This window comes from Crocodylus siamensis, chromosome 4, assembly GCF_052110815.1.
Source record: "Crocodylus siamensis isolate JL-2025a chromosome 4, ASM5211081v1, whole genome shotgun sequence".
Classification (NCBI taxonomy): domain Eukaryota; kingdom Metazoa; phylum Chordata; order Crocodylia; family Crocodylidae; genus Crocodylus; species Crocodylus siamensis.
The window spans coordinates 203,814,915-203,836,233 of record NC_143398.1 but is presented as its reverse complement, the minus strand read 5'-3'; the positions used below and the strand labels follow the sequence as shown (position 1 = coordinate 203,836,233).

Genomic DNA, 21,319 nt, shown 5'->3' with positions numbered 1-21,319 from the left:
CAAGTGCAGCAGGCCCATCACTGCATCAAAATTACTGTATTCAAATCTCAGGCCTTATTTTCTGAAAATTTGGCCCTAAATGTTCATGATTTCTGCATATTGTTGTTCAACACATTTAGAGAGCAACATAAATACACATAAAGACAAGGGATCTAACCGGAACCCCATACAGATAAGCTGTGAGTTATTGCCCCATTCCTTTACATCTGGAACATTTATTAAATATTAAATACAAACCTGTGTAGGGCAGCATGTATCAGCCTCATTTTCAGCCTGTTTGTGGCACTGAACCTGAGTCTTACCTAATGGGCTATGACCAGTCATAGTCAAAGGTCCAGGCGCATTCCTCTAAGCTGGTCACCTGCTTCACATATTCTAAATGAAAAGAAATTTTCCTCACATTCATCATGATATAGACTGGAGTGGGTCCATTTCTTCCCCTCAGAGAGGTCCCAAAATCTTGTGCTGGGCAGCTGCCTTTCTGTCTTGTGCATTGGCTGCCAAGTCAAGCACCACAGTTAGCAACCACCCTTTTGGCAGTTGAAAAAGAGAGGCTAAAAACCTGGTGGAGGGACTCAACCACCTTTAGATGTGGGGTGAGACAAGGAAAAGGTACCATTGCTTCCTAACTTGCGGATAGAGGATTTCTGTTTCCTACACAGGCAGTCCGTCCTCATCATGCACTCTATTTTCAGTTTTAAACAAAACACCCTATTTTATTTGTAAAAACAAATGGCTTTGGTGTCTAGAATTGGCAGCTTATGCCAGGATGTTTTCCTGGTAAATACAAAGTGACAAAAAAGATGCCAAAAGATTAATCCATAAATAGTGCCTACCTTTATATCTAGTTCATACTTTATTTAGACTCAGTCCTTCCACATGATAGGTAAGCAAAGTATACCTACCTTCAGACCTAAATCCAGTTCTTTAAGACAACACCACATCCCCTGCATTAACATATTCATTCTCTCATAGTCTGGAAAACAAGCCCGTGTATCTGAAGAGTGCTCTGTTGTTTTTGAGGTAATATCAGATATACTGTATTCTTCTGGAAGTTTCTCCCACTTGTCATTTAGTATTGCCTTCACCTACAAAAGCCCACATGTTTTTAATTTTGAAAGCTGCTTGTATACCCAATTTGATGAGTGAAGAATTTAGGGGGCTAAAGGCAAAGGTACAAACATATATTTGTGCATGCATAAGCTTATACACTGAGTAAGCCCACCGACTTTAGTGAGAGCACTCACAATACATAAATACATGCACAAGTCTTAATAGCACTGGGACTGTAGCCACCTTTGTGTAACTATCTAAGCAAATTCTCCATCATGCTAGATAGAAAATAAGGTATCTAAATGTGCATACAGGTTCCCCTTGCCAACCACAGTTTTGAGTATCCACACTTCAGAGAAGGGGAGGGGGGGTACAGTCTGAAAATACCCCCCACTACCTCCCTGGCTTTGCTCATACTTCTCACTCCTGCCCCCCCCAGCCTTGCTGGTGCCATGCTCCCCCAGCTCTGTCAGTTTTGCCAACCACAGGAACTTTCAGGAACCTAACCCCTGTGGTTGGCGAGGGAAACCTGTTTTTAAATTTATTGGAAAGATTGGAATGCAACATCAAGGCAAGTGACATCTGACAAGTGACTTTAACTTTGCTTAACCAAATTAAAACCTCATTTTACAGAGTTTCTGTAAAAAAAACAAAATAGGCAAAAAATATATTTCTACCATGTCTTGCAAAGGTTGGAGAACCATGTAGTTACTAGGATTGAAACTAATGATTGATACACGATCTATAAAGAGGAAACAGTGGCCAAGAGAATTGTACATTGCTTTAAAAGAAAAAAAATCACTTCATGTTGTAGTACTAGCTCGGGGTGGTGAAACCACAGCTTACAAGCCTCCTACAACTCCCTGACTATTTGAATGAGACCCCTGAAGAAAGTTACTTAACAACAGACCGTTATTTGAGCCGAGGCTCTGTGTGCAGATCATTGACTCTGGGTCACATACACCTCGGAAATTTTGCGTCCTGCTGTTCCTGGCTGTGTCAATGTTTTAAGTGTGCAGCTAGAAGAGTTAGGACATCTGGTCACCTCTGCACTCCGAGTGCTTCTGCTATGTACTCTAATGCTGTTCACATGGTTGTGTTTGTTGGGGTGAGGGTGGGTGTGGGGTGAGGAGTTATAGCTCCCTCTATACACTGTCTTCCTCTGTTGCTGACCTCAGAGACCTCTTAGCATTATCTAGGAACTGGTAGAGAAGGCAGAAAAACCACCCCACTAGGAATCTGCCCAGGAGTTCTTCCTCCCTTACACTGAACACAGGTGGTCATTAGAAAAGGACCTCCATAAAATATCAGGGGGAATTACTGCTGAAAAGGTTGGAACTGTTTGATGGAATCAGGCGACTCAGGCAGTTGTATTTAGCCTCCTCTGGACCCTCTCAGTTCTGTCTTGGAGAGCCATCACTGTTATTTTGTTCAGGGGAAGAGGGTGGGGAATGGGAAGGGAGTGGAAACAAGTTCTGCTTTGCCCTTCCCTACAAAAATTTGGAAGAAATTATGCAAGAGCACTTCACAGGGTTTTCCTGAAGGAAGGCAAGTTCTGGGTTACAGTTCACCCATACCAGTATTCTGCAGTTTGGAAAAGGAATCTAAATGTCTAAGTCCTATCACTGTATAGAAAGATTCAGGTTTTTTTCTGTGTGATTATCAGCTTGCAGTTTGTTCAGATTGTATTTATGTCTGAAATGTAATTGTCCTGCCATATAGATTTCAAACCAAAGTACTTAAAAAAAATTAAGAAGCCTTAATAGCTTGTACTAGAAATATCTATTCCCACGCAGAAAAAGCAAACAGGTTACACCATTTTGTGAAGACTTTCTAGCCTGCCTTAGGGTTTTACTAACCTTTTCTTCTGCCGACTGAGACATCCCTCCCCCAGTGGTGACATCTCTGGACTGCAGTTCCAGCAGCATACAGAACAGGTTGTCTGAAGCTGTTGTCAAAAATTCAGTCTCAGCACTGGAATGCGGGCCATAATGGACTTCACTTTTGAGAGGTAGCACTTCATCAATGTGCTTATGATAACCTAGATAATCCAGATTTTCATGGACTACAAACCCAGGAACAGGAACTGGTGTCATATCAAACTGTCAAACCTCCCCCCAAGCCCAAGCTACCCATGATAATTCTTGGTACACAGAATAAGAAACTTGCTTGGCTATCAATCTTATTCTTCTGCTATACAGTTATTGTTGGGAACAAGACTTTTATAGCATTTTTATGTCCACAAAAATGAATCTCACTTGTCCCCTATTTTAATTAGTTGCTTTATATGACACACAGGTACAGATGTTAGAAAGACAAAAACCACACAAAGTCACTGACATCAGGTTATTCTTCAATTAGCAAACAACAGACAGATCATTTTAATTTAAAAAATACAAGGACAGACATGTTTTCAAAGAAAAATGTTATTGCCTTCAAATTACAAAGTGCTGCTCTCTGGTGTAACATTAGTATTTCATACAGCTATTTATTAAATGAAGCAATTTATAGTAGCATCTCTGAAAAATGCCATCCTTTATTGAAATGAAAGTGAATAATAGCTTAAGGCTGTAAAATAAAATGCAGAATTTTTTCTTTTAGACCATTACAAAACTACATGTATTGTCTATTTGACAATCAATACCCCACCATAAAATAAAATGGAGCTATGGCATCATCATTATAATTTCTATTTCAAATGGTTTCTGAGAGCCAAGTTATGTCCATTACGGAACAGAATGACAAATAGTTTCATTCAATATTACATACCCATCAGCTGTAATTCTTTTATATCGCAAAACTGCTAGGCAAATATTTTAGGATCATCACAAGTTTAAAAACAATAGACACATAGGAGTACCTTCTTTTATTTACATTTGTACTGGCTTAAATTCAAGATGTTCTTTGATGCATTTGAAATACTACTGTGGGATGTTAAATTATTACTGAATTCTTTTAGTTTTAAGATACCTTTCAACCTGCCAAGAGACATGGTGATGATGATGATGATAGCAATGGTACAAAAACCCTTACTATCATGTGGGAGCCCATTTTTGTAAGATAAATATTATTTTCTCTAAGCTTAGCATAGTTCTCCAAGGATACTAAAACCACAGCAACTTTGCATGGAACAAAGATACATTTGCATCTAAACCAAAGATATGAACCTTATAAGAAGGGACCTGTACCTGTGTGTATTCCCATAAATAGCACATATTTCCCTTAATTTCCTCATTTCATTTTTATTATTTACTGCATGACTTTTTAAAAATCTTTTTCTGCTCTTCTTCTTTTATTCCTGTTTCCCATGCTCCCACACTCAGTAGGAGGTTACACGCTGCTGTGGATAGGAAAGGAATGGCCACTGGAGGCTCTGTAGGTCTGACATGCATGTGTTCTTATTGCTGGGTTGAGTAGCATGGGACAGAAAAAAAAAAAGAAACTGGAACCAGCAGGCTGCTGCCTCAGTCCACAACCCTGTATATAAGGAAACTGATTCTCTCCCACTTGCCTCCCATGTTGTATAGTCATTCATATGCACAAGATGCTGGAATAATACAGCTATTCTGATTTGGCAACATTCGGTATGTACTTCCTGTAGATAGCTTGTTGAGGAGGATTCTGAGAAGGAGAGTATGAGATATACAAGGATGCTGGTATAGTGCTTACAAGAGAGGGGAAAATTGTAGTGGAGGTTGGTATCCACCAATCTGGAAGCAGTGGCAGAAAAAAAAAAAGGGAGCTAGTGGAAAAACTAGATGTTCTCATTAGTCTGGTTCTGTATACCATAATTCAGACAGTTCTCCTACTTATTTCTCCTGCCATCTGAACAACAAACAATAATAATTCCTGAACGTCCTTGTACAGCCCAAAGCAAGAGGGCTTTTTTTCTGCCACCGACTGACTTTGACTACTACTTTTTACAGTGTGAAGGAGTTTAATAAATACTGCAATGGTCTTCATTTCATGGGACCACACTTCATACTACATTAACAGAAGACTTGGCCCTCAGAAAGGGCGATCAGAGATTACCAGCAAAAATGTTCAGAGATCTGGAAGACTTGATTTACAAGAAAAATTAAAATAACTTTAAGATTAAAATTAAAATAACCTTAAGTTTAAGCTGCAATTCTTATGAGAGTAAAGGAGGAGGACTTGAGGCTGTTTAAATAGAGAAAAAATAATGTTACTTAACCACTTTCTATGAAGATATGGCACTGATTTTTTCAGTGGATGGTTCTTATATCCTCTCTGAATTTCCACTCTGAAAGTCTCCTTTTCTTCTGTGGCTGATTTCTGTTTTTGTGGTATCACACACAGTTGCATGAAACCTAGATAAAGAGAACTGCAGTGATTTATCTGGTCTCACTGACTTCACTCAAAAAAACCTTTAAAGTTTAAACTGATATCTAACTAGGAGTTTAGGGTAAAAGCATAATGAGAGAACAGGTTACACCACAGTGGTGGATCCTATTAAGTGCTTTCTTGAACCTTCCTCTGAAACATCTGATGTGGTCTACTATCAGAGACAGGACAAAGGAGTTGTGATTCCTACATTTTCTATGTCAAATGCTCAGGAACAGAAGGCAGATTAGGAATATTATTTATTTAACAAATTATCCTATAGTTTCATGTGTTCCCTAAATTCCTGTTTTTCCAGCCAACACGGATAGGAAGGAAGTTCAAACTATCCTGAGAATGTTTCTTTCCTGTTCGGAGCAGGAAACAATAAATAGCCCATAAGAAAGTCTGCTCAAATCCAGTTTTATTAATTGAAATGCTTTTAGGGCTGAACATCCATATTTGTCTGTAGTGCTAATCCAAAACTAGCTCATTGAGATTTGCCCATAAGTAATTACTAAACTGCAAGCAACTAAGCAATATCCTTATGAAAATATTACTCAACAGCCCAAAACACAGCACTGTTGCAATTATTAAGTATAGTCTTTTGGCTCCTTACTGAAGAATATTGCATTAATTGATCTTTCATAAGGGAGAAAAGTCTTCTATTACAAAATGAAATTATGTCAGGTAAATAGTGTTATAACAAGATGCAATTTTACTGGTGGTATAGAAAAAGATGAAATGGCAAACTAGAAGGTGAAATAGCACATCATAATTATATAATGCATTTTTCATCATTTATACAAAATTAAGAAAAATTCTACCCTAAAATGTAATTTACTACAATTACATATAAAATATGTCTTCTTCCAGTAGGGGGAGCTCTAACTCTGGAAACACTTCCATACTTGCTGAAGCTTTTATTACCTGAGTGAACCGTTGCATATACTCTTCCACCTATGTGTGACAAACTCTTCTATCCCAGTTGTCTGTAATATGACCACTATACATAATTTCACCAAACAAGTAACAGAGATCTTCCCAGGGTACCTAAAACAAGAAAGGTATTTTTTTTTAATGCAAGATTTAACTCTAAAAGAAACGAAATAATTATGTATCCAAATAGCAGAGGCTAGTTAGTATACAGGGCTTGTTATCCTCAGTGAAGAAGGATTCAAATCTGTCTGCCAGTCAGGTTCAGAACAGTTGATGGGGCAGAAAATTTCCAACATTCTATATGTCACACTAGAGAGGTCACACAAAGTCACCCTTCACAGAATGTGTTAATCATCTTTAAAATTTGTATTACAAATACAGGCTCAGTGTTGCACACATAGGAAACAACGGGATTAGGTACAGCACATTTATCAAAGGATTATCAAAGTAGGCACATGCCTCCTTAAATGGGTTTAAGGAAACGCAAAAATGCCTGAGAATTTGCTTCTAGGTAGTTGTAGAGAACACTGGCAGAAATTGTGAGGTCCCCATTGCAAAATGGGTACTTTCTGTTCCAGCCCTGAGGTCCAAATTTGTGCTGCTCAGCCACACAGGCATGAAAGTAGCAACATGAAAACAGAATAGTCTTGAATTCTTGTTCTCGGGTGCTCTGATGAAGAATATTCTGAAAGATCAGAGAGACTGGAATTGTTAAAGAGACACCGTCAATTTGAAAATCGCACTTCTGTAAGAAGACTGCACCTCCTAGAGTTATCAGTAACACTGGAAAGGACTGGCAGAAGTTAGTGACGAAAATATTTTCATAATATTTGCCAGCATGTTTACTTGGGAATTTGTTAGCAGTTACTGAATCTTTTTTCATCTGTATAGTCAGCTAGCCATTTTTGTTGCTTAAAAAGACTTTTATGAACATCAGTAGACAATAAGAAAAACCTTTGCAATTTTTAGTAAAAATAAGAGAAAATGTCAGAACATACAACCTAAAACACTAACCACCAAAAATAGATTTTTTGCTACTGTTCAATTTTAAAAAAAATCATAGTTGATGGTCTTTCTTTAATGTGATTACTCATATTAAAGAGCTAATCAATTTCTATGACTACTGTGTAACATATCCGACAGTTATTACTATCTATATTTATAGGCATCTAATAAATACCTTTAAGAAAAAATATTTTCACTGAAACATATTGATAATAACAAGGTAAAAAGTAGAGAGAAAAATATGATAACTTAGCAGCCAAAGGGATGTTTCATATTATATATGACTAAAACATTTTGAACAAGATACATGGCAGATATTAACTGACATAGTTCCTTTGATTTAAAAAATGTTCATTGATGTATAGTAGCTGAGAGTCCGATCTGAGTACACAATGTAGTCAACGCATAAAATATTCCAGTGTCCTGAGGAAAAAAAATCCATGTTCTCACATTGCAAGGAAAAGCAAACTAAACTAAATTAAACCAAACCAAAATAAATCTGAATTCTCTACTACACCAATTACCTTCAACGAGTGCAAATCCTTAGTGAACACAGGCATTCATTTAACCCGAAGCTATATCTGATGCTTTAGAATTAGAAGAACTTAATTCGTGTTTGATGTTCTTTTTGTGCTTGAGATACAGTTACATCACAGTTGGATATTTTGTGAATCTTTGGAAAATAAAAACATATTCTGTTTTACTTTCTCATATCCTGCTGCAGCCACTAGTGACTTGGCCATTAAAAATGGCTTTAAAGCAATAAGTATAACAATCCTAATTTTGTATTTTATTACTACTGCAATGTTTTACTTGCCTGGTCAAAATTATCCAGTGCAGCATGAAGATTAGCCAGCATTCCAGTTGGTGGCTCATTGGTTATTTTAACAGAGTTTTCCAAAATCCCTTGTGGAATGAGATGTTCTTTAGGAGTAGGGGCAGGTTCAGCACTCATAAAAGCCCGATAGTCTGGGTGACTTCCTTCACTGTGTTTCTCCAGTAATTTTTCTAATGTATCAAGCCACTTTGCTACAAGATAAATATTCTGAAGGGAAGGAAAAATAGGCTTCCCAGTGAGCTATTGATTTGAAATATGAAACGTTTTATTGATACAGGCAAAACCCAGATATAAGTAAGCAGTTTAATACTGCACAATATTTGAAAAAAATCATGTGCATCTGTTTAGTACAATATACTGCATAATGACAGCAATCTTCCCTGTTTGTATCTATTCATCTGATTATACAAAGTAACAATTCTTTTTGCTACACACTTATTTACTAAAGGATTTTTTTTAATGGATAATAAATTAGTAAATCAGATAGCATGTGTTTGGGAAAATACTATAGTCAACTCCCAACCGCACAGGGTAGTTGCAATTCATATTTTATGTGATATTCAATGATACAATATCTTACTATGAAGTTATGCACTTCCCTTCTGCCCAAGACAAAGGACATTTTTAATCATGACTTAAAACTGCTTTACCTAGACAAACATTACTTTCAAATACTTCAGTTTTTAACACTGCAATGCAGCAGTGATGTAATGAAGAGCTTTGACTTACTTGAAGTATAACCCAACGGCCTCCTTTTGATGCTTTCTCCATAGCTATTTCTGCTATGGCTTCCTGTCCTTGACCCAAAGATACATTGTGAAGTTTCCTGAGTCAATGGTAAATTCAAGCTTGTACCCTAAACAGAACAATATACTGTAAGACTTCAAGCCAAATACAGATAAGTGTTCTAACATGTATGGGTTCTACATGTGGCACTGTAATTGCACGCATCATAGGAGTCACCAATTAAACAAATCCCTCCAAAATATGAGATATTATTGCATCTTATTTATTAGTGCATTCTATTGCTTTTGTGTTAGATATAATGTATTAGTAACATTTGCAGATAAAATAGGCAGCAGAACCACAACTTCATCATACATGTAAGCATGCACTAAAATGCATTTGCTCATACTGTAAGGTAGATTAATCTAAGGAAAATAGAAAAGCAAATTCTGACATAAACAATGTATACTGGCTGAGGTGGCTGCACAGTCTATCTTGCATGCAGTGCAAGGAGTTAGCCAGAAGTAATTCCATTGAAACTGTGGAGGGTTTTGTTAAAAGGATAGATAAACTGAATTTAGCATATCCAACCCCCATCAAAGTAATTGGGTCATACTGTTTCTTAGTTATAACAATGTGAAACTGTTGACTTGCATTCCTGTAAGTGAGAAGCGAAGCTCATTTCACCACTTAGCTTACATTCTGACATGTTAATGCAATAAAAAAGAATTGGAATGCATACTCTTTCATGAAACTTGTAGTTCCTGACTCACTCAGTTTACTATGTTCATTATACAAATACCTTGTAAGGTGAATGTGTCAAGAACTACAAGTATCATAATACAGTATATATTCCAAATTTATTTTTTTATGCATTCACATGTGACAGAATTCAACAATAGTTGAAATTCCTCCTTTATTTTTCTGGAGGCATCAATTGTAATGGTATTAATTAGGAGGGATTCTTCTGGTATGTTAATATAATAATTCAATAGGAGTTCTGCTCTTCAGCAGCAAGTGTGTTAGCTTATAAGCATTTTCTTTCGGTGTAATTTTAACAAATATGTCAGGTCTGGACTTACCTAATGATTCTACATCTTTCAGTGGGTCAGTTCCTGGAGGTAAAAAGAAAAATAGTAAGGAAGCAGAACTGCTGTCTCGAAAGGATTTAATGAATTATGTACTATACCTCTTTACATACTGTGTTCCAAGTTTCTTCCACAAAGTTCCTATGAAGTAGGAGTGATAGATTATAAATTATCAGGGAAACTAACATTTCAGATTGATAGAAAAAATACATCTGTTATGTAATTTTTATTATGACTTATATTTAGTGGCAATCCAAACAGAATGTGCTTAAGAATCACTCAGAGGTAAAATCTGTTCTTCAAAGTGTTAAACCAAATAATCCAACCTGACAGCATAAGTTATCTAATCTTTCATGGTTCACATCATTATTAGCTTCTGGAAGGAACTTTTTGCTTTCTATTCTTGTGGAAATTTCTCTTTCTGTGGGCATTCTGACTCTACCACTTTTTTCCATCACCCAAGCCATGTAATTCATCCATAAAACTCATTGTCTAAAGATGGAGAAACAAACAAATATACGCATACCTTCCACATTTGTCTTGTAGCACTATGCATTCTGAACAGCAGAAAACTCCAAAGTATTTGCAAAAAATTGTCTTTTAAAATAGTATATTCACGAGGATCAAATTCTTTATTCATAAGTAAAAGCTGCAAAACAAAACAACTACATAATTAACTGAACAAATCTCTTTATATTGCCTATAACTCTTTAAGTTTTGGGGGGCTTTAGGAGCCTATTCATGGCCAAATCCGCAGGTCTAGAAGTTTTTTATAAATACAAGATTTAGACTTTTGGCATCAAAATATATGCAACTTTTTTACAAAAATATTCTTTACTACACGCGACCTCAACTCACAGTTGAAAAGTGAACAAAATGCATACTAACCTATTTAAACTGAACTGATATCAACTTGAACCTTCCCTTAATTTTTTAATCCAATTCTAAACATAAAACTTTTCTCAAATTCAAAATATTTAACTGCTCCTGCTAGATTTTTTACTTCATCTATGCTTCTTTTGCACATGATGCCAGATGTAGAAAAATGAAAATGTAGCAAAAAGTGTGTTCTTATAGATGTGTCTGTGTCAGTCAAAACCAGATAGTATTGGAACATCATGTTAACATTTCAGATCAAAGCAGCATAAATACCTAACTACATTTTTGGAGGGTTATTAAAGTTGAATATGAACCATTAAGATTAATTCATTGTCAGCTTTAAGCAACTGTTGCATGGAAATTAAAAGAAAGCACAAAACTACTATTTATTGTCTCATGGAAGCATGTCATATACCAGCATTGATATTTACTTAGTAAACTTGCCCAGCTAGTTATTAGTAGTCACTGCAAAGCAACCAGCCAGAAAACTGGACAAAAATAAGGTTGACTGCAATTGCCCCTTTTGAAATGGAATGGGAATTCTGAGAGGGGAGGGGAGGATTCCCTGCCCCTGGTGGAATTCATTATTCTCTAGAAACTGGTACACCAACCCTGGCTCATGAATATACTTTAGAATAGGAAATGTTTTGCCTTTGAAACACACCAGATTACATGTAGCTTCAAAAGGTGTTCATGGGGAAGATACTCTGGGGATCACCTTACAAGGGTTTTATTTCTTGTGTGCAAATTAGTCAGTTAAAAAAAAAAACTGGTCCTCTCAGTCCTCAAATCTACCACTGCATATACCATTTGTAAAATGGGGGATAGGAAGAAAAAGAACACCCCCCCACTCCAAAAAAAAATTAAAGAATGTGTCTAAAAAAATCAAGTGAAGAGTTTCAGAGGAAGAAATAAGGAGCGGTTCAGCGGCTGAGATATGCACTAAAATTTGGATGGATTTTTGAGGCATTTCAAAAACCTTCTTTTTTCAGTTTCAGCAGGGGCTTATTGAAACGGCTACATTTTCCAAGTGGCAGACAGACAATAGCATCTAAATTATTTTTAAGAAAGCACCCACAGCATTATGATGACTACAGCTAAATCCATCTTAAAGGGGGGAAAGAGGTCAACAAATGTGTCGAGCTCTTTGTGTAATGCCTCACTGACATTTTCCACCTCTCTCTCAGCCAGCTTTTTTTTTTTTTTTTTGAGCAACCTGGTAAAATGCACTAAAGGATTTAAGGTTATCGTCTGTCTCTCTCTAACTTCTGACATCTTTTTATGACAATAAAGAGTCACAGCCAACTGTAACAGGAGGGCAACACAATGAATCCTGGTAAGCCACGGAGGGAGTGTTTTTTCAACTTTGCTGTCCCTTTGCCCCCATTTCTTCCTCACAGAACAGAAGTGCCATCTGTTCCTAGCCCTAACATGCATGTATTTGATTTCTATTCAGTAATAGCTAGCTGAGGAAAAAGATTATCAAGTGATCTAAAGCACCCATCAGCATTAGCAGTCTCTCCCATCCAATGTATTTTGTTTGCACCTCCGAAGATTTATAGATAAAATGGAGGCAGACAAGTGCTGTAATTGCTTAGAATTATCCTTCTCTCTGGTAGAAGACCATATGTTCAAAGGTAAAGAATATGGCTAGAGTAAGAAAATATGGGGCTCTGAGGTTAGAAAAATTTAGGAAATTCAAATGAGAGCATTGGTGTTCAGCTTATACAGCCTAGCCTGCATTCATGTAACAAAATGGTATTGTTTAGTGCTGCAGTATCAAGATGCTACATTAGAACATGTCATTACCTAGCAGGTATGTATTGTGATGCAAGGTCACCTTGCAATGGTGCAAACATCTGCATGTCTTTAGGCTTGTTTGTCAATATTAAAGCAAGACTATTCCAAAAACCAGTTCTGTAAAAATGTTACAAGTATATCTCAGTCAATGAGTCCAGCTAAAATTGGTTCAGTTTAAAAGATTTTTTTCTAAGTGCCAGCTCAGGGAACTCAACTGGAGATCTGAAAGTCAAGCTGGTTTCCTTATTCCAGTCTTGCTATTGGGAATGTTCCTCAGGTTGGAAACTGGCATCATCTTTGTGCCACTATAAACATTTTCATGGTGGCACAAAGCCCAAGGCTAATGAACATTCACGCCCCATATCCCGCCACAAATGTCCAAAACTGTGGCCATGACACTAGATGATATAAATATCTCCTGCTTTTTTCAGTGAACATCTGCTTGCCTTATGGTGGTTGAGTGCAGGCAGCTTGGAGCTGCCTGCATGCTCCAACCGTCCAGAACAGGCACTCCCAGGGCTCCAGGGACCCAGTCCTGTGAATCATGGGAATTCCCCTGCAGGATTGGATCCCTGAAGCCCTGGCAGCACCTGCCCAGGAGTCCTGGCTCACACATATCATGCTGCCACACCCCAACTCATGACAATAGGTAACTTTGTGTTACTCAGTGTAGCAAATCATCTGTGCTGGGACATATCCTGACACAGCTGATCCCACTCCAAGGACAATGGCTGTTTACAACCTTGGTTATACCTAGTGCCACCCATTGGCTATAATGGAGTGTGGCACCAAGTATCACTTAGGGTTTGATTTTGTTTTGTGTTGGAAACAAACATGATGATTCTGTTGAGGACCTGCAAGCTAGAATGAAGTTTTGTTGGAGGTCTTTGTGCAGCAGTGGTAAAAAGAAAAAAAAGGAGAAAAATGCATTTTGTAACCCAGATAAACAGACATGACAAAGATCTACTGGGACAGGTGGCATCAATTTTACTTACTGACTTCAGCCTTCTTAGTTTTCTGATGCCTGCCTCATTCCTTACTCTTATTTTTGGCCCCTCCCCATCCCTCTCCCTCTATATCCATGATCACTCTGCCCATCTCTCTTCAGTGCCTCACCCTCCTCCCAGTATCTTTTTCTGCTGACCCCTTTACCAAATAAAGCAGCTCCTATATGACTAGGGAATGTCTACTTCATCAGATACTTGCTTTTTCCCAATGGAACAGAGGAACAGAGCAGGGAGGAGGCTGGACAAAAGAGAATGGAAAATACAGAAGCTGCATGCCCCTACAGTGAAACTAGCTTGCGCTATGGTAAGTCCATCATGCACAGCTAGAAAAATGCTTAAAATTGGGCCGGCTATGGCATTGAATGCAGAACTCAAGAAAGCCATGTTTGATTTCAACTATGATTATTTTATTCAAGTACAATAGTATATAGGCAAGAGTCTGACACTGATCTGTCTGGGAAGCCTACTGAGCTCTACATTGTCAAAACATGTGAGACAACATTTCATTTTCCCAAATTTCCATTAATTCCTTGTCCCATTCTATTCCCTTTTATCCTACACCACGATGACATTTTGAAGCACATTTTAGGAGCTTAATTTGATCAAATGATCCAAAGGAACTCCCAATAGACAGCCATGATTTAACGCTAGATCTGTTCTAGCAGTTGGCATTTCTGACAATGAAATTTGGTTCTGCTTCAGTTCGTTCTGAGATAATAAATGTTGTTTTCCATACAAGCCAGGAGTGCTCATTGCTTTTGCACTTCAATTAGCAACATAACAAACAAATGCAGAGCTCAGTCTTACAAGGTGCTTGACCATACTAAACTTGCACTGCCTTTCACAGAGAATAGAACATACTCTGCACCTTGCTAAATAAAACCCTAATGTATCTCCCAATGTGTGAGATTGGGATTTAGTCCCAATGTGTGAGATTAAAGGTGACCCACAAAGGACCTGGAAGAAGTTGGGGACCACCTGAAGGACTGGTTTAGTGTGAATGGTGTTCAGACCACCTGAACATCACTCATGCTAAATCACCACCATATTTTGGCTTCTGAATAGCAGCTTCTTATGCCCTTCTTCCCCATTGCTATATGGGCTCAGCTTTCCTCTCTACAACACAGGTGCAAAAAGCCAAACTAACTCCTTCCTAAAGTGACCTGATCACTCCAGGATCTGGCAGCTCGCACTCTAGAAGATCCTGGACTCCTTTCTTCTGTACCCATTTTATTGTTCAAAGGGAACTTGGAGCTTGTGGGAAGGGTGATACCCTGTGGCCTGCTTATACTGTCAACTCTGAGCCAAGAAGAAGGATGGTGAATAAAAACATCCTCAGAGAAAACACGACTTTTTGTATGTATGTGTGTATGTGTAAGTTAAATATATTTTTTAAAGTGCTGTATACTTAATTAGAGATTGTTACACAGTGCCTTTCCCTCTCTTCTCACTTTGGGTTAACAGATAATTGCCATAGGGGCTCAGTATATATTTTAAAATAAGCCTGGCTCCCAGGGTTTGATCCCAGCCCAATTTCTCCCTCCCCCACTGGGAAGGGAGGAGGACCTTGTTGAACATTACACTTAGCATGTGTTATATTTGGATTGTAGTCAGCATTAACATGACTTAGAACATTTTCTGAGCAGTCATATGTTAATGCCAACTACAATCTAAATATAGATATTGGAGTCTTGAGCTGGCTCTGTTGTGTCCCCAGGACTAAAATCAAGCTGATTTTTTATTTTAGTCCTGGGATTATACATTCTGCTGTGGTGTGGGGACTGGGAGCAACACCTGCATGGCATGGGAGTTGGTCCCAGCTCCTGTACTGCCCCAGAGCTGGCTCTCCTGTGCTCTGTGGGGGCTAAGACCAGCTCCCGTAGTCTGCCGATGTCACTCCCAGTCCCCACATGGCACCAGAGCCTTGAACTATCAAGGCTTTAATGTGGTGGGGGGATGTTTGTTAGGCTCCCCCGGCCTTGCAGTTCAAAGTTCCAATGTGATAAGGAGACTAGGAGCAGCTTTGTTGGGCTCCCTCCCACCCCCTTCTCCCCCGACTTCACTGCAGTGTCCTGATCATATTACCTCCGTGGAGCATTCCAACATTAGCGCAACACGTGTTAGGTAATATGATCTGGAGATACTCCTCCCTGGAAAAGGCTTAATTTTACTGCACTCGGATGGCACTTAGCATGTGCTTTACTGCTTGAATGCTCAGATGCTATCAGGGTAAGTGTAATTACATATGCTAAGTTTAATGTGTAACTAGGCCTGGATACATCTCAAGGGCAGCTCACAGAAGATTGGGGGAAGGCAAATCATTAGGTCAACACTACCTCTTCTAACCAGTGATTTAAAAATATATTTGAGGGGAGGAGGGAGGAAAGGATGGTGACTGAGCATGTACACATTCACACACACAAATGCTTTTCAGGATGATACCTGGAAAGCTAACCAGGCTGTGAAAGTAAGCTTGTCTCTTTCAAACAGACCACGACTGATGTAAATGAAAGTGGAGTATGTTACACAGTCGATCAGGTTGTTTACCCTCTCCTTCACATTGTCAGAGGGTTCTGCCTGCTGAACTGCTTTGTGAAATACAATATTAAAAGCCTGCAACAGGAGGGAGACAAGCGTATAAGCCAATAGTAACACTAGATTAAAACAGCAGCACACAAACATATTGATCTCTTCCTGAATAGTAACCTTGAGTGAGAACTGATACATTGGATTGATTTTATTCAGCTCATCCATGAGGAAGTAGAGCAAGGAAGCTCTGGCTGCTACTGGGCGATAATGCTTACAACTCTCATTGATCTTTACTTGGTTGACTTTTGCTTCCAAAACCTGCAGTATATCAGAGGAACAAAAACTCTGTGTTAACAGCTAGACCTGGGCTGAACATGATTCAGCAAGCAGCAAGGGAATGGAAGCATTGGAAAAAGCCAGAAGACTTGAAAATAGTGGAGGTAGCAATGGCTTTTGGTTGTAATTTTGCGAAGTGGTAGATGCTAGGTATTCTCAATTCCCACTGCTGTCAATGAGATTGGAAAGCACTCAGGACCCTAAGCAGATGTTAGCATTTAGAAGAACCAGCATGTTGAAGAGCCCACAAGATTGAAGACATTAATTTTTTTCTCTTTTTCAATTACCTGGAATATTAAAATTGTGTGTGAAATTAGGCATTCAAAGAAGCCAGTCCTAAAAATGTTTGACAGGCAGCCTGCCTAGGAGGGGCAGTAGAACTCTGAGTGCAGACATAGGATTGGGTCCAAAATATTTCATTTCAAACATTTTGTTTTTTAATGCTCAAACATTTTAAAGAAGCACAAAAACCAAGCCAGCAGGCAAGAAAAGATGTCAGCGATTACTTCCCCTCAATGGTTTCATGTGAATGTAGAATAGACAGAACACACAGAAAGTATCCAGCTACTTAAATAAGCCCATGGCAAATGCAGCTGCTTGTGGTATGCTAGAACATCTGCAGGAACACAACACTTATGCAGAATTATACACATTAGAAATGTGACTTTAGATGGAAAGCAGCTTAGTTATGAAAGCAACATACATCCATGTTATAAAAGCTTTCCCCAACCCCTTTCTCTTCCTCTCTTGATGTCATTTTTACCAAAGCCTACTGTTTTTCCTTGTAGTAAAGGTTGTAAGGTCAGGGTAAAAAATAATTAATTAATTCAGGATTTGGTCCTTTTTTGTATTAATATCTAGTATGCAGTTGTATCTCTACCGGAGCATGAAGCTACCAAAAGAACTGTACACAGTACTAAGGGTCTGAATTTCCATTCCTCTGCTCGTGACAATGCAAAGCAATCAATAGGAATGCCACCATTCCAATTTTTCCACTGTTGTAAATGACCACCGTAGACTAGAGAATGAGGCCCCAAATGTGACATTTTGTGGAAAAGGGGCAACTCCTCTTTTCTTCCTTACTAGTCCTAGCTAAATTATCAGCTTTGCATTCAAGCATAACCATTTGGGAATTCTAAATAGTTCTTTTAAACTCCACACTGTCGCAACAAACTGCTAATACAAAGAGCTTTACTACTTTAGGCTATTTGTTGGCTTCTTTTTCAAGAAGTCCTTAACTTAGTTTTTGCAGTGTTGTTTAAAGCCTGCTGCTACTTTATCCATACAGGTTCTTTTTTGTTACCTACAGTTTTATTAAAATAGGGACTGACAGGGGAAAATATAGCATTTGTTTTATGTAAATAAGATTATTTAGGGAATATTGATATACATCACATTGTCACCACAACAGGACAAACACAGGACAAACTGGCTGTTAATATGCAGATTCACCTATTCCCAGGTTCTTTGGAAATATCTTGCTTGCAGTCACTTTGGCTAGGGACAGATACTACACATAAACCTGCTAAGTGATCAGAAATTGGTTTAAACGTGTAACAGAACAGATGTTCAATGTACATAAACCAGTTTGAAAATGGCAGAAATCAGTTTGAGATAAACCTGGTTGACTGTAGCATCAGACTTAACTGATTTGGCTCAAACTGGTTTATGCAATGTCTGTCCCAGACGCCTTGCTGGTTTAAGTTAAAAACATCCTGGCCTGCTCTCTGGGCTGAGCAGGGCTCTCTGCTCCACAGCAGGGATGGCCCTTCCCCTCTGCTCCGTGGCTGGAGCTTGGCACAGAATTGCAGGTATAGTGGGGTCTGCTGGCTTCCCTGTGATCACCTCTCCCTCTTCCCCACCCACCACTCACTCCTTAAGCAGAGATCCCTTCCTCCTCTCTGCTACAGCACAGACCATAGCCTGCATGTGGTATGCTAGCTAATGCCAAGAGGTGTCTTTATGTGTGTCTCTCTCCAATTTCACTGGGATAGGCAGACAGAATAGTGACTGCTTAGTGCTTTTGAAGCTAACCTCAGGTCAGCCAGTAAGCTGTTTAAGAAGTCTGAAGTAATGTGGAAAGAGGCTAGTTTTGCTAATTGGGTGATAAAAATTGTTATCATGTTATCACTGCCCCCCCCACCCTTCTGGTTTACTCGCCTATAATTTTGCTGCAGACAGTATGATGAAGCAGGGAGGGAGAGTGAAAAGCTCCCCCCACCTCCCCTTGCCTCAGAGTACTAGCCTGGGGCTAGGGGCTGGCAACACTCCCTTCCCTTGAACAGCCAGCGGGGAAAAGCCTGGGGCTGTGCAGGCAGACTTCCCTAATGAGAGAGTCCTGCTCAGCTCCCTGTAGAAGGGAAAGCAGGGCTGCTCTAGCACGCCTTGGTTTCTAGCCTGAGCCACTGCAGGCATGTGCCTGAACTTCCTCAGTCTAGAGAGAATGTCTGTCCAGTTTCAAACCAGTTCAGCTTAGTCAGATTAGACTAATCTACAAAGATTGAACTGATTCAGGCTTAGGCTTTTTTGAATGTCTTTAGGATAGCTTGGGCATGATACATACACATAGGGAATCAGGCCCAAGCATGTCCTCTTCTGCACAGCATAGATTTCATAGACATTAGGGCTGGAAGGGACTTCGGGAGATCATCGAGTCCAGCCCCCTGCCCAAAGGGCAGGAAGTCAGCTGGGGTCATAGGATCCCAGCAAGATAAGCATCCAGTTTACTCTTGAAGGTGTTCAATGTAGGCGCTTGAACCACCTCCGCTGGCAGACTGTTCCAGACCTTGGGGGCTCGGACAGTAAAGAAATTCTTCCTTATGTCCAGCCTGAAACAGTCTTGCAGGAGTTTGTGACCATTCGACCTCGTCATCCCTTGGGGCGCTCTGGTGAACAGACGTTCCCCCAGATCCTGGTGGTCACCCCTGATAAACTTGTGGGTGGCCATCAGATCACCCCTGAGCCTGCGCTTTTCCAGGCTAAAGAGTCCCATGTCTCTCAGCCTGTCATCGTAAGTTCTGTTTTCCTGACCTCTGATCATGCGCGTGGCTCTCCTCTGGACTCTCTCAAGCTTCTCCACATCCTTTTTGAATTGTGGAGCCCAAAACTGGATGCAGTACTCCAGCTGCGGCCTCACTAAGGCCGAGTACAAGGGGAGAATGACGTCCCGGGATTTGCTCGAGAAGCATCTATGGATGCACGCCAGCATTTTGGTCGCTTTACTAGCCGCAGCATCGCATTGCAGGCTCATGTTCATCTTGTGGTCAATGATGACCCCCAAGTCTTTTTCTTCTGTAGTGCTAGCCAACGTAGCACTGCCGAGCCTATAAGGGTGCTGCAGGTTTTTCCTCCCAAGGTGGAGAACCTTGCATTTTTTGGTGTTAAACACCATGAGGTTCTCGTCTGCCCATTTGCTGAGCTTGTCAAGGTCAGCCTGGATCACCCGCCTATCTTCTGGCGTGGATGCTTTGCCCCAAAGTTTGGTGTCATCGGCGAACTTGGCCAGCCCACTCCTGACTCCAGTGTCCACATCATAATGAAGATGTTGAACAGTATGGGTCCCAGGACAGAGCCTTGAGGGACCCCACTGGTCACAGGGCACCACGATGAGTGACTGCCATCAATCACAACCCTCTGGGTCCGACCATGAAGCCAATTTCCCAGCCAGCAGATCGTGGTGGAGCCAAAGCCGCAACCGGCCAGTTTGGCCAAGAGGTGATCATGGGATACCAGATCAAAAGCTTTTTTGAAGTCAAGATATATGACATCAATCTCTTCTCCCTTGTCCAGGTGATAGGTCACCTGGTCATAGAAGGAAATGAGATTGGTCAAACAAGACCTACCGCAACAAACCCGTGCTGGCTGTCCCTTAGGATGTTAGCCTGGGCCAGTCCCTCAAGAATGGCCTCCTTAATAAACTTTTCTAAGATCTTCCCCAGGATAGAAGTCAGGCTAATGGGCCTGTAGTTAGCCGGATCCACTCTCCTCCCTTTCTTGAAGTCTTTGGGCACTACACTAGAGCACCAGGAGTTTTCAAAGATCTGTGCCAGGGGCTGGGCTATGACGCTCGCCAGCTCCTTGAGTACCCTGGGGTGCAGGTTGTCAGGGCCAGCTGACTTGAAGGTATCCAGCTTCTCAAGGTGTTCCTTCACGAGGTCAGCATTTATGGAGGGTAGGGGATCTCCCTCACCCAGATTTCCCTGTCCCATAGCAGGCATGGGCATCCCGTGTGACTGATGAAAGACTGACGCAAAGTACCTATTTAATAGGCTGGCTTTTTCCTGGGCGTCAGTTGTCAGTTGCCCCATCTGGTTTAGCAGGGGGCCAACATTGCCCTTGCTTTTCCTCCGGCTCCCCACATATCTTTCAGCATTGTACTGTCCTGCACAGTAACTGAATCTTCTCAACCTGAGAAGGAGCTAGGGAAGCATAAGTCTCCCACTTAAGAGACCATGAGATAAGAGATATACTGTGATTCATGTTCTGAGAGATGTTTCTCTAGTTGTTTTGCTGATGTCATCACTTTTATGCAGGCAAATGTGGTATAATGACTAGATCTCTCAGGTCTGATTTGTCTTAGACACTGAATAGATTCTCTGAAAAATTCCCTTACACTAAGACAGTTTTCTCATCTGTAATATAGGGATGCTACTACTCATTTTCCTACTAAGAGGGAAGTACTGAGCTTGAATTAGTAAATGCTGTTTACAAAGTAGTCTGAACATGAAAATGATATGGGTGCGCTATGTATTTACTATTGATATCACAAGACATTTATA

General features: G+C 39.9%; 1 pseudogene; it reads right to left on the bottom strand.

Annotated features, from left to right (window-relative positions):
- Positions 1–21,319, bottom strand: part of LOC149867458 (dynein axonemal heavy chain 11-like) — a 291,701-nt pseudogene that overhangs the window by 15,601 nt on the left and 254,781 nt on the right.